Raw genomic sequence first — 14,831 nt, 5'->3', positions numbered from 1 at the left:
GGAGGAAGTTTGTTGACTGTTGATTTGTTGCGAAGGTGAAGTGATTGTTCATTAATTGTTGCTTGTTGTGTTTTGTTGTGCATACATGGTTGTAGATCATTGAAACCTACTCTTGTCCCTCTTAATTTTCATCTTGAATCCGTTGTTCGAAACCCTAGGGGAAGAGGAAGTTCTTGTCAATCCATTTCGTCAATGGAAGTACATAATGAGGACCATGTGGAGGACCTTGGTCACATAGACCAATAAGGTATCCTCCACCCCAATGTGCATCATGATAACATGCAAGTACCATTAGGCATGCCGAGGCCATTCATTCACCCACCACAACAACAAGGCCAAGTTCCATTAGGAATGCCAAGGCCAATGTTTGCTCCACAACCTCCCATCATCCAAGGCAATCAAGGTGCCCATGTTGCACCTCCAATTGCTAATCCTCCCCTTGCTTTAAGAGATCACTATGTGCCTAATGAATACAATGCACCCATATGCATTCAATTGCCACTATTTAGAGCACACCACTATGAGATCAAACCACAAACCATTCAAATGCTTCCTAACTATCATGGACTTCCAAGTGAAGAACCTTACAAGCATTTGGATGAGTTTCTTGAAGTATGTTCCATCGTGAGATACATGGACATGCCTGAAGAGGTCTTAAGGCTTAAACTTTTTCCATTCACCCTTAAAGACAAGGCAAAATACTGGTTTAATAATCTTAGGCCTTTTTCAATAACTTCTTTGGCAGAGATGCAACAAGAGTTGTTGAAGAAGTACTATCCGGTTTCTAAGACCAATGCCATGAGAACCTCAATTCGAGAGTTTTCACAGGGGGATGGGGAAACGTTCCATGAGGCATAGGAAAGATTCAATGAATTGCTTAGGAAGTGTCCACATCATGACATGCCCAAATAGCAATTACTTTAATATTTCTTTAAGAGCTTATCGGACAATTACAAGGGTATGGTTGATGCTTCCATGGGTAGCTCTTACATTGATAGGCATGAGGATGACGTGTGGCATCTTTATGAGAGTATGAGTGAAAATTCTTTGCATCAAACTTTATCTTCTAAGAATGGTAGGAATTCAAGTGGATGGAAGAGTGTTGGCTTACATCAAGTTGACCATTCCAATGAAATAGCTGCCGAGATGAAATCTTTATCTCAAAGGTTTGATCAATTCTTGATCAACCAAAACTCAGCAAATCAAGTATCTTCTGTCCCTAACCATTCCCATCATGCATCCAACGAGACATGTATGACTTGTTTAAGTGTTTTACATTCTACTTCCAATTGTCCCCATGGACATGTGCAAAGTGAGCATCATGAACAAGTCAATGCAGCTTTTGTTAATCAAGGGAACAATCCTTATGGCAATCATTATAATCCTAGTTGGAGGAATCACCCGAACTTCTCTTGGAGAAACCAAGGGGAAGGCTCAAACCCTTCCCAAGGTGGTTTCCAAGGGAAGTATGTTCCGCCTCCGATACAAAGCCAAGGTTCCCAAGGTTTTAGATCATCATTTCAATCGCATGGTAATTAATTTTCTAATTCTCATTTTCCTAATCAACCATCATATTCTCAAGGAAATTCTAGGAGTCTCACTTTTGAAGAGAAAGTTTTGACCGCTCTAAGCACTCTAGAGGCAAATACTCAATTGCTTCATTCTCATTCTTAATCCATTGCTAAGCTAGAAATCCAAGTAGGGCAAATAGCTAGTAATTTAAATGCTAGAGAGAAAGGGAAAATGCCTTTGAATGCCCCACCCAAGCAATAATGTGTTATGGAGACTCATTCCTCATCGGAAGGTCACACAATTGAGCATGTCAATGCGATGACTACCTTGAGAAGTGGGAAGATTGTGGACAACCAAGTGGGTATGTCCAATGAAGAGAGTGAACCGGTGCAACTCAAAGTTGACACCCGTCCCGTTTCTTATCATATTCCTCCTTCATTGCATATGCATGATCATTCAAGTGAGAAAGTGTTGAAAAGTGATTTTGAAAAGAAAAATTTGCAAAATGATTTCAAAACTTCTTGTGTTGAAGAGAATTCAAAGAAAATTTTTGAAAATTTTTTTGAGCCAAGAGCTCCATTTCCGGATGCCTTAAAAGGATCCATTTCAATTGACAAGCAAAAGGCCAAAACAAATGAAATTATGGATGTGTTTAGGCAAGTGAAAGTCAATCTTCCACTTTTGGATGCAATCAAGCAAATTCTGATTTATGCCAAGTTTTTGAAAGACTTATGCACCCAAAAGAGGAAGAATAAAAGCCAAACACCTAGGAAAGTGGTCTTAACCAAGCAAGTAAGCTCAATTTTGCAGCATAACACTCTTCCAAAGTTCAAAGACCCCGGTTCACCTACCATTTCATGCATCATTGGAGATCATATCATTAATTGGGCTCTTCTTGACTTAGGAGCAAGTGTTAACCTTCTTCCATATTCGGTATATGTCAAATTAGGCTTAGGAGACTTGAAACCGACGTTGGTGGTTTTGCAACTTGCCGACTGATCCATTAAAAAGACTAGGGGTATCATTGAGGATGTATTGATTAAGATTGATAAACTTTTCTTTCCCGTTAATTTCGTTGTCATTGACACGGAGCCGGTCCTGAATCCTAAAAGCCAAATTCCCGTTATCCTTGGCCGTCCTTTCTTGGCAACCGCGAATGCCAACATTAATTGTAGGACGGGGATAATGAAGATCTCATTTGGCTACATGAAAGTGAAGTTGAATATCTTCAATCTAACCCCCAATTCATTTGACAAGCATGAAGAAGTGAATGTTGTAGAGAAATATCATGACCATGAATGTGAAGGAATAGAGTCTTTGCTTGAAACCAAAATTTCAAAAAGTTTATCTTCAACCTTGAATTCCAAGAAAGTTGTTTCAAAAGCTTATTTTGAAAGGGCATAAAGCCCAAAGATCATTTTGACCAAGGACCAAAAATTTCTTTTGAGCCTAATCCAACAAGTTCCTTAAGGAACCATTTGTTGGGTGGAGTTCAAAGCACTTATCACCCCATCAAGGAGGGGATGCATTACAAGATGTTTGATTCGGGTTAAAAGAGCCCAATGTTTTGCTAGAGACATTAAAGACTAGTACATTTCGTAGGGTGTCACAACCCTATTCCTCCCTTATTTCTATTTTAAATTTCATTTCTTGCGAAGTCTAGATATTTGCTTTAGGTTTATATACATTGGTAGGAACTGTGATTAGGATTGCATACACTTTCATGTTGAAAATGAGCATTTTGCATCAGTCCGATCGATCGAACTCCATACCTGCATCCAATCACCTCTCTGTCCAATCGTTCGACGAAAACCTGCATATTTCAGTTCTCTGTCCCATCATTTAAACTTGTTCCTAGATCGATCTTTAGTTCTTCGATCGATCCAACTTCATCTTGGATCGATCTGCAATCTCAACACTTAGAAATTTTTTTAACCTGCATCCAACCTGCATACTTCACCTCGCTATCCCATCGATCGAACATGTCTGTAGGTTTTTTCATGTTCGATCGATCGAAGTTCTTCTGAGATCGATCTTGGAAAGATCGATCTTTATTCTTTGATTTACTGTTTTGATTTAAGTTTGATTTTTGTTTTGAATTTTAAATTTAAACAAAAAAAAAAAAAAAACAATTTTGTCTTTTAAGTGAAGAGAGATCGATTGAAGTTCGATCGATTTGAGATTTCAGTTCGATCGATCGAATTGGTAAAGGAATGTTTTTTAAAAAATTAAACCTAAGGTTATTAGATCGATACCACAGATCGATCTAACACCCTCATCTTCATCCCTCGCCGCTGCAACTCACTTCCCCACCTCCGGCGAACCCTCCGGCGACTCCATCTCATCTTGAATCTCTCCACCTCATCTCGGATCTTAGATTTCATCTCCCTCTCATCTCATCTCTCGGTTTTGGGTAAGATCCGAGATCCCTCTTTTGATTTCAAGCTTTATTTTCATGAATTCATGTTTTATATGTTAGATCTATGATGTTTTGATGATGAATCTTGCCATTGATAAAGCTTTAAAGCTATGTATATATGTGTATATATATGTATATATATAGTTTTATATTTTTTTGATTTTAATTGTGATTTTGGGGGTCACGGGCCTAGGAAAATGACCAAATTTGTTGATTTGTTGTGTAGAGGGGCCCACAAGCTTGTTTGTGAGGCCCTCGTGCCGTCCACATCACAGATCTGTGATTTTTCGAATTTCATCTCATAGTTCGATCGATTGAACTTTTTCTCAAATCGATCTGTAACAGATCGATCTCACTTATTCGAGATCGATCGAACTTGCACCGATCTTACTTATTCGAGATCGATCAAACTTGCATCGATCGAACTTGCATCGATCTCACATTTTTGTGATCGATTGAACTTCACATATTTGCATCACACATTTCACACACCATCTCTTGTGTTTTATGCTATCTCATACATGCCCAATGCCTGTGTTTTCCACATTGGATGCATTCCATACTTATACTGTCTAGTATGCTTCACATCAAGTCATTTATTATTTGTCACTTGCATAGATTCATGTTCCTTATCTGTTTTGTCTATCTTATTTGACATACATGATTTTATAAACTGTGCTTTAATTCATTATACCGGCACTGACTTCCTTTTTGCAAGTTTTCCTTTTATTTTGCAGGCCATGGCTAGGGTCAAGACTGTTGCTCGTCAACATTATCACCGTAGAGGACCCAAAGCATCACTCTCCGATTGGGTCGCCTGTTCATGATGAGGAGCAGGCTCAGGATCATCATTCTCCCGCTCCAGCAGCACATGAGGCTTTAGTTCAGATACCCAGTTTCAGAGAGCGTCTTCAGACTCTGGAGGATGGCATGATTTCCATCTGGGCTGATATTGCTTCACTCCACATGGATGTCATAGCTACATTACATGATCTATCCAGGGACATCCGCAGAGCACGCCCTGCCCATCATTCCTCCTCCACTTAATATATCCATATCTTCTTCTCCTATTATATATCTATGATATCTGTCATATTTTTTTTTGCTACTGTTATATACTTGCGGCTAGTCTGTTGGTCTAGACACTGGATGTACTGTACTATACTTTATTTCTCTTTTATGTATACTTTGTTTATGGATGTCATATATGCGTATTGATATATCTGTCTATGATTGACTCCATTAGGTGCATCCCAGCGACTTCAGTGAGAGAGAGTACTGCCCGAATTTTTCAGGACCACCTTTTTCCTATCTCCTTACTTTAATTTCTTATCCCATTTACACTTGCATGTCCACTGTGCACTTGTTATTATCTCCTTTGTTGTCTAATGAACTTTTATCCAGTGCCATCTTTTCAGGACCACAGTTAATCCCAAGTTTGGGGGGGCTATGCCACCTACTTTAGATACTTGTGTCCTGGCCATTCTTTGCTTAGCTACACTAGTATACTCTTTCCTATGCTCTTTGCACATTAAGGACATTATGTCATTTAAGTTTGGGGGGGGGGGTAATGGTGTTAATTGCAGTATTTGCTTTCAATTCAAAATTTTGAGCATGACTTATGTATTTAAGGAATTTTCTATGATTGGTCCATAACTAGCTATGATTTTGATCTTTTGAGGACTATATTGCTTAAAATTTAAAAATTGCTTGACTTGAGAGTCCAACATTCCTTGTATGCCTTGTGGATGCCATTTAGGAGTAAAATTTTTGAAAGATTGATATCTTGCTTGCACTTGTGGTCCACATCATCATGATTTTGTGATTGTTTTGAGATTCACTCTAGTATTCTACACTAGCACAGGCACACACTAACATTCATTTGTGGGGTACATGCTTTGTTGATTATTGAATTGGTTATATCCCAATTGGGTTAGTAGTGCATTGAAAGCTTTCATTTTGATAAAGGTGGATAACAAACCCTTTTCACTAACGGATTCTAGCCTCATCAAGCACTGAACTTCTCGCACCGAAAGATGGAGGGCCCAAACTCTAGGTTAATAATTGAATTCAAAAAAAAAAAAAAAAAGTTGCAAAAGTAATAAACAGTGAGGACTCCTCCCAAAAAAATGAGAAGTGGGAAATGATTAGATGTAGGTTGTTTTGATTTGTAGCCTAGTTGATTTGAGCTTGTAAGTCCTTAGGGGTGTTTGAACACCTAGTGCCCTAAAGCCGTCTAGTTTGGGAGTCATTGACCTAACGCTCAACCTCATGAATGGCTAGAAAGCTTAATAGATCAACACATTGCACCATGCTTCCATCTTTGATCTTCAAAAAAAAAAAAAAAAAAAAAATCGAGTGAAAAGAATAAGCGCGCCTAGTTTAATAAAGCTTTAATAAAATGTCCACTTTTTGTCTTGATGATCGGTACTAGATTTGTGTGTTAGTTTGAGGATAAGGATGTGATCATTTGTTTAGTTGGCTTAAATAGCAACACACTTGATACCAATCCACTCAAAAAGGATTCTAGAGTTGTTTTGATTTTCATGATCATTTTCTTAATGTGTTGAGGACCATACTTGCTTACTTGATGTTGAAATTTTGGGAGATTGTTTGGAAAGGGTTGAAAAATTGCATACTTGAGGTAGTTTTCTCCCAATGCTTGTTTACTATATTGGTGCCTCTTTTGTGAGAATGAGCTTAATGTTTGTGGGTATCATTTCTGGAAACCCTCACGAGACTTCACTCGTCCACTAGGGGTAACCTAGGGTTTTAAAAGGCTTGTTGTAAATGCTAAATGTAATCGTGTTCCCTACGAAAGTGGCGTTATCCGATTATTGCTTTCTAGTTCATAGTTGTATAGTTGTTCATTTCATTCCTTTACTTTCTAGTTTATTGCTAGGGGCTAACAATATTTAAGTTTGGGGGTGTGATGAGCGCTGAAAAGTGCGCATTTAAACCCCTTAAACTTAGGTATTCTAGAACCTTTATCTATCTTATTTTCCCGCTTTAGATTGATTTTGTATTATTTTCACTTTCAGGTACTTAGCCCCAAAATAAGCTAACTCAGCTAAATAAGAGCATAATTGAAGCAATCTTGAGATGAATCAAAGAAAGGAGCAAAGTGGGAGCAAAAGGAAGCAAGTGGTGGAAATTCAGCAAGTTCGATCGATCTCAGAAAATATTCAATCGATCGAAAGTTCATCGATCTCAGCATTTCAAGATAGATCCAAGCTCTTTTGTCCTTATCCAAAGATCTCACAAAGTTCGATCGATCCAACTTTCTTCCGATCGATCGAAAAGATTCCATCTCATCCAGTTGTACCACCCTATCTACCACACTTGTCTCTTTCCCAAAACTGTCTTAAAAATATCTCATTTGTCTTTATCCAAAAAGGCGCCGCCATAAAGGATCGATCCAGCTTAAGTTCGATAGATCTTAGCCATGTTCGATCGATCTCAGCTATGTTCGATCGATCTCACCTCAAGTTCGATCGATCAAACTTCCCAAAGTGCAAGAAAATTCAATTTCTAACTCATTAAAAGTTGTCTCATGTCCAATCACTGGAAGGAATATTGGTGTACGAGCCCAGCTTATTGGGGGTGACATTTAACCTACCTATATAAAGAATATGAGCCAATACATTGATATAGATATAGACATACACTAGAGACACAACTTCCATATCATATTCTTAGTGGGGAAGAAAAGAAGAGAGGAGGCTAGAGACACAAGCTTGGAGTTCTTCCATCAACCAAGAAGAGGAGCAATCTCTACCATGGAGTTAACCCTTGAGGGTTAGAGGACATCATCCATGAGTGGCTTGACATCCTCCTAGGGCTAGAGTTAGCCCTAAGAATGCTTTCTACATCTTGATTTACGTATTTTTGAGGAGATTTGTATTGTGATACATGTTTTGACACTTTTATATACATAGATCTTGTTTATTCAATGATTTGTGTGGTTTAATGCTTTCAATTGATCATTTCATTCTATCCATATGTCTATGTATGCTAGAATAGATGTTCATGTGTTTGTCTCTAGATTTTGTGTTATTGATGCATGTCTATGTGTATTGATGCTATAGATCTAGAGATTGTCAAGACATAGTGCTTAATAGAATACTCTTGTGATTTATTTGATGGTTCATACTCATTTCTTGATGGATTGTACCTCTCCCTTAGTTTAATTAGTTTAATTTCATGTCATTAGCTTAATTGTAGTGTAGTTGTAGTTTAGATGCTAAATGGGAGGACAATCTATGCTTGTTGTTTGATATTCCATATTTATGAAAACAAGTAGCATATGTTTCTAACCTTGTGATGTGCTTGGATTGTGAGCCTAAAGAAAGGATTAATGGCTTAGTTTGATATATTATGCTATCCACCATGTTGCTTAGACAATATATACTTAATTGATCATCCATGCTTATTGAAACAACCACACACATACACTATTGTTGCAATACATGTTTTCCCCCTCATTAATCATTCATTAAGGGTGTAAAAAATCTATGCTTAGTGGTGACCTCTTAATCTCAAGATCTTTCTCTCTTATTTTCTCTCCATTACATTTAATTGTTGACTTTAGTTTAAATTGCATCTTAGTGTAATTCAACCACCAACCAATCTTTTGATCACTCGACCTACTAACCCTAATTTCAATTCCACAACCTAATACGACCCACCAATCCCTTGGGATGATCCCTACTCGCCCTAACTATATTTTTAGTGAAAGGTAGTAGTGGCAAATTATAAATGTAAAACTTGGCCACACTCACCATAGTCCAACATCTTCTCTTTTACTAAGCTTTGGTCAAACGACACACCATTGATGATATCCTACTCATTTATAATGATGTGGAAGTTTCGTCATCAGTAAAGAGGTAGTTGTTTAATTACTTTGTAATGAGGGATTTTGAAGATGTAAGCTATATTCCTAGGATCAAGCTTCTGCAAGATTGGGTTAAAAGGAAAATAGGCTTATCTTAATAAACCTACATTGATAAAGTTTTGACCAGGTTTGGTATGCAAAAATCAAAGAATGAGTTTTTGCTTTATTGACATGGATTGCACTATCTAGTAAGTAGTTTTCCAAGACTAACAGAGGAGATTGAGCAAATGAGAGTGGAATAGTATGCTTTGGCATATGTGATTCTCATATATGCCATAATTTATACCAAACAGGATATTCGCTACATAGTAGGGATAGTCATCAGTCCAATCCCGGACATAATAACTGGTCTGTTGTGAAAAATATCATAAAGCCTTAGGAAAACTAATAATCTCATACTCATTTATGGATGTGATGATATGTTTCTAGTCAGGTATGCTGTTTTTGATTTTTAATCAGATGTAGATACTATGAGGTTCATGACTTGGTGTATGTTCACTCAATGGAAGGGAAATTAGTTGGTAGAGTGTTAAGCAGATTTCAACTACTTACTCAAACCTGAAGGTGGAGTATGTTGCAGCCTTAAAGGCAGCAAAAGAAGCCTTTTACTTTGATCTCACTGATTTAGAGGTAGTGAAGCAAACTAGCCTACCTATCGAGCTATATTGCGACAATAGTGCAGAAGTAGTCTAAACCTATGACCCAAGGTTCTATAGAGGAACAAGGTACACTAATAGGAAGTATCATATCTTACATAATATTGTCCGGTAATAAAATGTACTCATGGCTAGGACATTGCATTGGAACACAACTTTGTTGATCCATTTACAAAGGTGTCATCGATCAATAGTTTTGATCAACACCTGGATAACATTTGAGTTAGATGCAATTAGAATTGGCTATGAGGGCAAGTGGGAGCTGATGGGATTTATATGCCCTTGCATAGCGAATTCCTATTTGGATTAAAGTGACATATGTTCCTGACGTATCTGAAATATTTATACTTTATACAATAGGTGAATTCAATGTATTATGTTTCGATTAATTATGGAATTGATAGTGTCCACTTGATTATAAGAGATATTTATATATGTATGTGATGGTGATCAATACATGAATATAAATAGTAATCATATATTGTTCATAATCATATATTGTTCATAGTAATCAAATTAATTAAGACTTGAACTGGATCCACGTTAGGTTGAGATATATTGTGAGAGCCGTCATATGCAATTGCTCCCTATCACTGTCATGACATTTGACTCTTAAGTATGAGAGAAGTATAGACTCTTTTATTAATTAGTAATTACTTTGATTTATTTGGCGGAATCTTCTGAATCCTTAGACCGGCATTTTGGGTAATTATGTAATTAATAGTTAGAGGGTTATATTTTCAATATTTGCATCATTACTACTTGTATTTATTTTGTATTGATTATGGTTGATCACAAAGTAAATTCGAAAACCTTCGTATGTTTTTAGACAAAATGATTTATTATATATTTATTTATTTAAATTATTATTTTTTGTCAAACAAATGTTTTATTGTGATCGAGCCAGAAATAATTAAAGGTACAAAAATAAATATATTAATTAAGTAGTCGGATTGATGGCTTTATTTATCCGATAACTAATTATGCATAGAGGGGTCAAAGTGCAACATTGACTTACAGGTTATTTATTATTTAATTGGAGTTCAATTAATTTCTTTTAGTGGAGTAGAAATTAATTGAATTGGGTCCATGGACCAGATCAATTATTAATTCATAGCCAAGAAAATAATAAGCTAAATATGATTCTCACTCATAGCCCAATTTGATATTGAAATTATATTAGATTTGAGATATGTGAATTAGAGATTGAGAAGGATTTATTGTTTCCTTTTCTTATTTTTATGTTGCCTATATATACATGGGTTCATGTATATTTTAGAGGAGATTTTTTGGAAGAAAAGAAAAATGAATATATTTTTTCTTTCTCTAGGTTTTAGGGTTTGCTTTATCATCTAACAGAAGCTCCCACAAGCCTATTTTTTCGAGATCATTCATGGAAGCTTATGAGTGATTCCTAAAGGTAAGACCATTACCAAGAAGATGGAGATCCATGGAAAAGGTATCTAGCAAAAGGAATCTACAATAAGTAAGAACATTCACTTTAGAGGAGAGATCTGAGGTTTACTCAAACCTTGATGTAAGTTTTAAATTTATTAATTGAATTATACATCATATTTTATTTTTGTATAAAACTTGTCTCTATGTAATGAATCAAGATCTATGTATGAAAAACCCTCAGAATTTTTTTAAAACTTGCACATTTCCCAACAATCCTCACAAGATTAAACTTTAAAATCAGTATCATTCTCTCTATCCGTCTATATAACCCAGTGAACCAATGTGATGGATGCGTGGATGATGGTGGTCCAAGGATGAGGGAGGGCTTAAGTTGGAGAGAGAGAAGAGGCTAAGAAGGAAAAAGAAAAAGAAAAAGAAAAAGAAAAAGAAAGAAGGAAAAAAAAACACGGGTTAAGCCCGAACAGATAGGCAATGCCCATAATCAAATTTTATTAGGCCCCATCAATGGATAGGATGAAGTTGGACACAAGCATTGTCCAAAAAAATATATAACTAATAAGGGAGGCGTTGTATTCTAATTTTAAATAAAAATGATAATTCTAATCTTAATTTTAAGTTAATAATTATTACTTTTAAAATGACACAATTGCCCTTCAGATTTCTTCTCTAATCTTTAATATTTTAAGTTTCTTTTGACAAAACTACACGACCAAAAAAACAATATATATTTGATCGGACAAAAAAGAAAAGGAAAAATAACTATTAAAAAATTTATTTATATTGCCTCCCAACTAATTAACTTCCAACCACCACAACAACTCAATTTCAATTTGATTCATTTTTTTTTTTTTTTTTTTTAAATAAATAGACAATAAATTCTCCATATAAAAGGTGAAGAGTCAAACCATCAAATAATTAAATTCAAACATATAATGTTAAAAGAATCTAAATAGAATCTTAGAGTCAATGATTGATGTTCATTCACAATGGCAAGAGAAATAAATCAATAATAGCCAAAAAAAGAATAAAAAATAATGTGTACACTTCAATTCTTTTCCACACTACTTTAATTTTTCTTTCCTATTATCATTATAATGACCTCCAAACATTGTCATTAGTATATGTTTTTTTAGAGACCAAAATGCAAGTACAATTATTTGAATAGTAAGGAAAAATATGGATGCTTTCTTCTTCGAAATAAAATTTTAAAATATATATCCTTCCTCATTGATGATAGTTTCTTCTGTGAATTCCTTCATAGCTTAGTGATTGGATTGCTACCATTGTCTTTGAAAGGCCGGCTTCAAATCTTCACATTAAAAAAAAAAAAAAAAAAAAAAAATCCCACTAGGAAATTAAAAAATGATAAAAATAGTGAGACAAAAAAAAAAAAAAAGACATCTAAAAACAAAAAAAAAAAAATTATGTAATGAATCCGAAGTAATGAAATAAATTGAAGTCCATATATTATATTATCAATGCAAAAAAAAAAAAAAAAAAAAAAAAAAAAAAAAAAAAAAAAAAATGAGTCACAATCAATACTTTGGCATCCATGAAAAGGTTCCATTAAACAAACATTTGAGAGTTAGATCTTTTTCACATTGCCCGTACGTAGAAACTAAGGTATAATTTCTCTCCCATTACCGACAATGATATCTTCTTACTTTTGGTAAGTGTAAAAAAATTAAAAAAATAAATAAAGCATATAAAAATCTACTAAAATTTGTATCAATGACTTTATTAAATTTTATTTTAGAGCTTATTTCAACAGAATTAGTCAAAAATTATTTATTCGTTCAGTTACAAATAATAGTAAATTAAAATAATCAGTTACACATTAAATAATTTAAAACAAAAATTGCAATAGATTAAAAAAATATATGTTTAGAAATATTCAAAAAATCTATACACTTTTATAAGTAACTATATGTATGTATTTATATATGGAAAGAGCCGGTATAGTATGTTCATTATACCTGGGAATTAGAAAAAAGAGGTACGAGAAATTGAACAACAAAATTCAAGCAGAATAGTAAATTTCTGCAATGAAATAAACACTAAAATCAAACAAAAACCTTGAATTTGAAAACAAACAAATTCAGAATTATAATTACCTGATAAACTAAAGGTTCAAAAGTTCAAAAGATGTTGAAAAGAAAGAAGCAAATACGAATATAAATTAGTGATTAATTTAAATAAATTGGTATAATGTTTAAAAATAAAAAATTTGCTTACACTTTTATAATAAAAATATAGATTATTTTTCATAATGATGGAACAGTTAGAAATTTCAAGAAATGTAAATGCATAACAGTTAATTAATACTGCAATGTTAACAAAAAAAAAAATAATAATAGTAAAAAAAAAAAAAAATTAATGCAAAGTATTTAATGAAAAATATTTTATATTTTTAAAAAATATAAAAATATTAAGAAATTCCTTATACTTTTAGAATAGTTTATATTTATATTTATATTATATATAAAAAATCTAAAGATGTTAAGAAATTCCTTACACTTTTTAACCGTGTGTGTGTGTATAATATATATTAGATAGATATAATATATATATAGATATAATATATATCTAGATATATATATAGATAGATAGATATAGACTAGCATAACAATGCGTGTGAAAACTTCTAAAATAATTATCATAAGTAGATAATTCCTTTTAAAGAAAATGAAATATATATATATATGTATATATTATAAATATATTTATAATATTTATTGATTGTAAATTAATTATATAATGAGAGTTTGTGAAAAGAAAAGATAAAAGCTTTCGAAAAGAATGATAATAATAATAGAATATTAAAAACAGAAAGATAATCAACGAAATACAGAAATATAATATGTGCAAGACAGAATATAAATAAGAAACTTTGAATAACTTTTGGATTGAAACTCGAAAACTTGGAATAACTTACAACTTTGACTACAACCTTGGATCTGAGCTGAGTTTCTTGGAGAAACTAAAACTAGAAATTAAAAATTACAACTTGAATTGAGAATTTGAAATGAAACTAAGAACTCAAACTTTGTTCTACCTTCCCTCGGATATCATGAGAAGCTAATATTTACAGGGCTCCAGGGGAGCTTTAAAGAGTCGTGGATTCCTTAGGATAAGGAAGCTGTTGACGACCATGTGCAAAGGCGGGATTGAAGTGATTGAAAGATGGTTGCTGACAACCATGTGCTTTGAGGATAGAACTATTCCTTGCCATGCATATTTAAAGTGGCTTTGGATTCCTTCAATGAAATTTTATTTGAAACTCTTGTGTGCCATGAACGCCAAAAGGTGCCAGAAGACTGATAATGGAGAACTGTAGATTAAGTCTTTTAGCTGTGAACTTTTGCCTTTTTTTTGAAGACCCTTTGAACACTTTGTTACTAGAGCTGTTGGCTGAAAATACTAAAATAGTCATCTTCATTGGCTTGGTCCTCTTCATTGGTTTGGGCTAGATCTGGTTGGGAACCATGGAAGGATGAAGAAGCGTTACTCCTGTTGGAGCCCATTCTTAAGAAGGCTATTGGATTGACTTGGGCCAAAGCTTTCATAAGGAAAGCTTCATACTCATCTTTGGATCTTGCTAAAGAAACCCTTACTTGGGTCTGGCTTTTGGATAGGAGAAAAGCTGAGGATTCTCCCAAACTAGAACATGACATTGCAGGATGTTTTGAAAACCATTCTGAAATGGCTTCTAGAGTAACATCTTTGATCGAGAATTGGTCCCACCATTTAACTTTGAAAATTCTTCCTAGAAGAGGAAGATTTGAAGGAGAACTGAGAATTTGGAATTGCCATAGAATAATCCATTACAGTGCAAAATTTGCAAAAAATAAGAATGATTTTGGGAATTCCAAAAGCTCAGAAGGAGCTTGGAATTTTTCTTGGAAGATGAAAATCCCTTGGACATAGAATC

At 34.2% G+C, this 14,831-nt stretch overlaps 1 pseudogene; it reads right to left on the bottom strand.

Moving 5' to 3' along the window:
- Positions 1 to 803: 803 nt before the first annotated feature.
- On the bottom strand, positions 804 to 902 carry LOC132305683 (small nucleolar RNA R71; annotated as a pseudogene).
- Between the last annotated feature and the right edge of the window lie 13,929 nt (positions 903 to 14,831).

Source organism: Cornus florida, unplaced genomic scaffold (genome assembly GCF_030987335.1).
Source record: "Cornus florida cultivar Cherokee Brave unplaced genomic scaffold, ASM3098733v1 CherokeeBrave_3.0.0_Hap2_Chr04, whole genome shotgun sequence".
Classification (NCBI taxonomy): Eukaryota; Viridiplantae; Streptophyta; class Magnoliopsida; order Cornales; family Cornaceae; genus Cornus; species Cornus florida.
The sequence above is the reverse complement of the archived record's forward strand: the minus strand, read 5'-3'. Positions and strand labels throughout refer to the sequence as shown.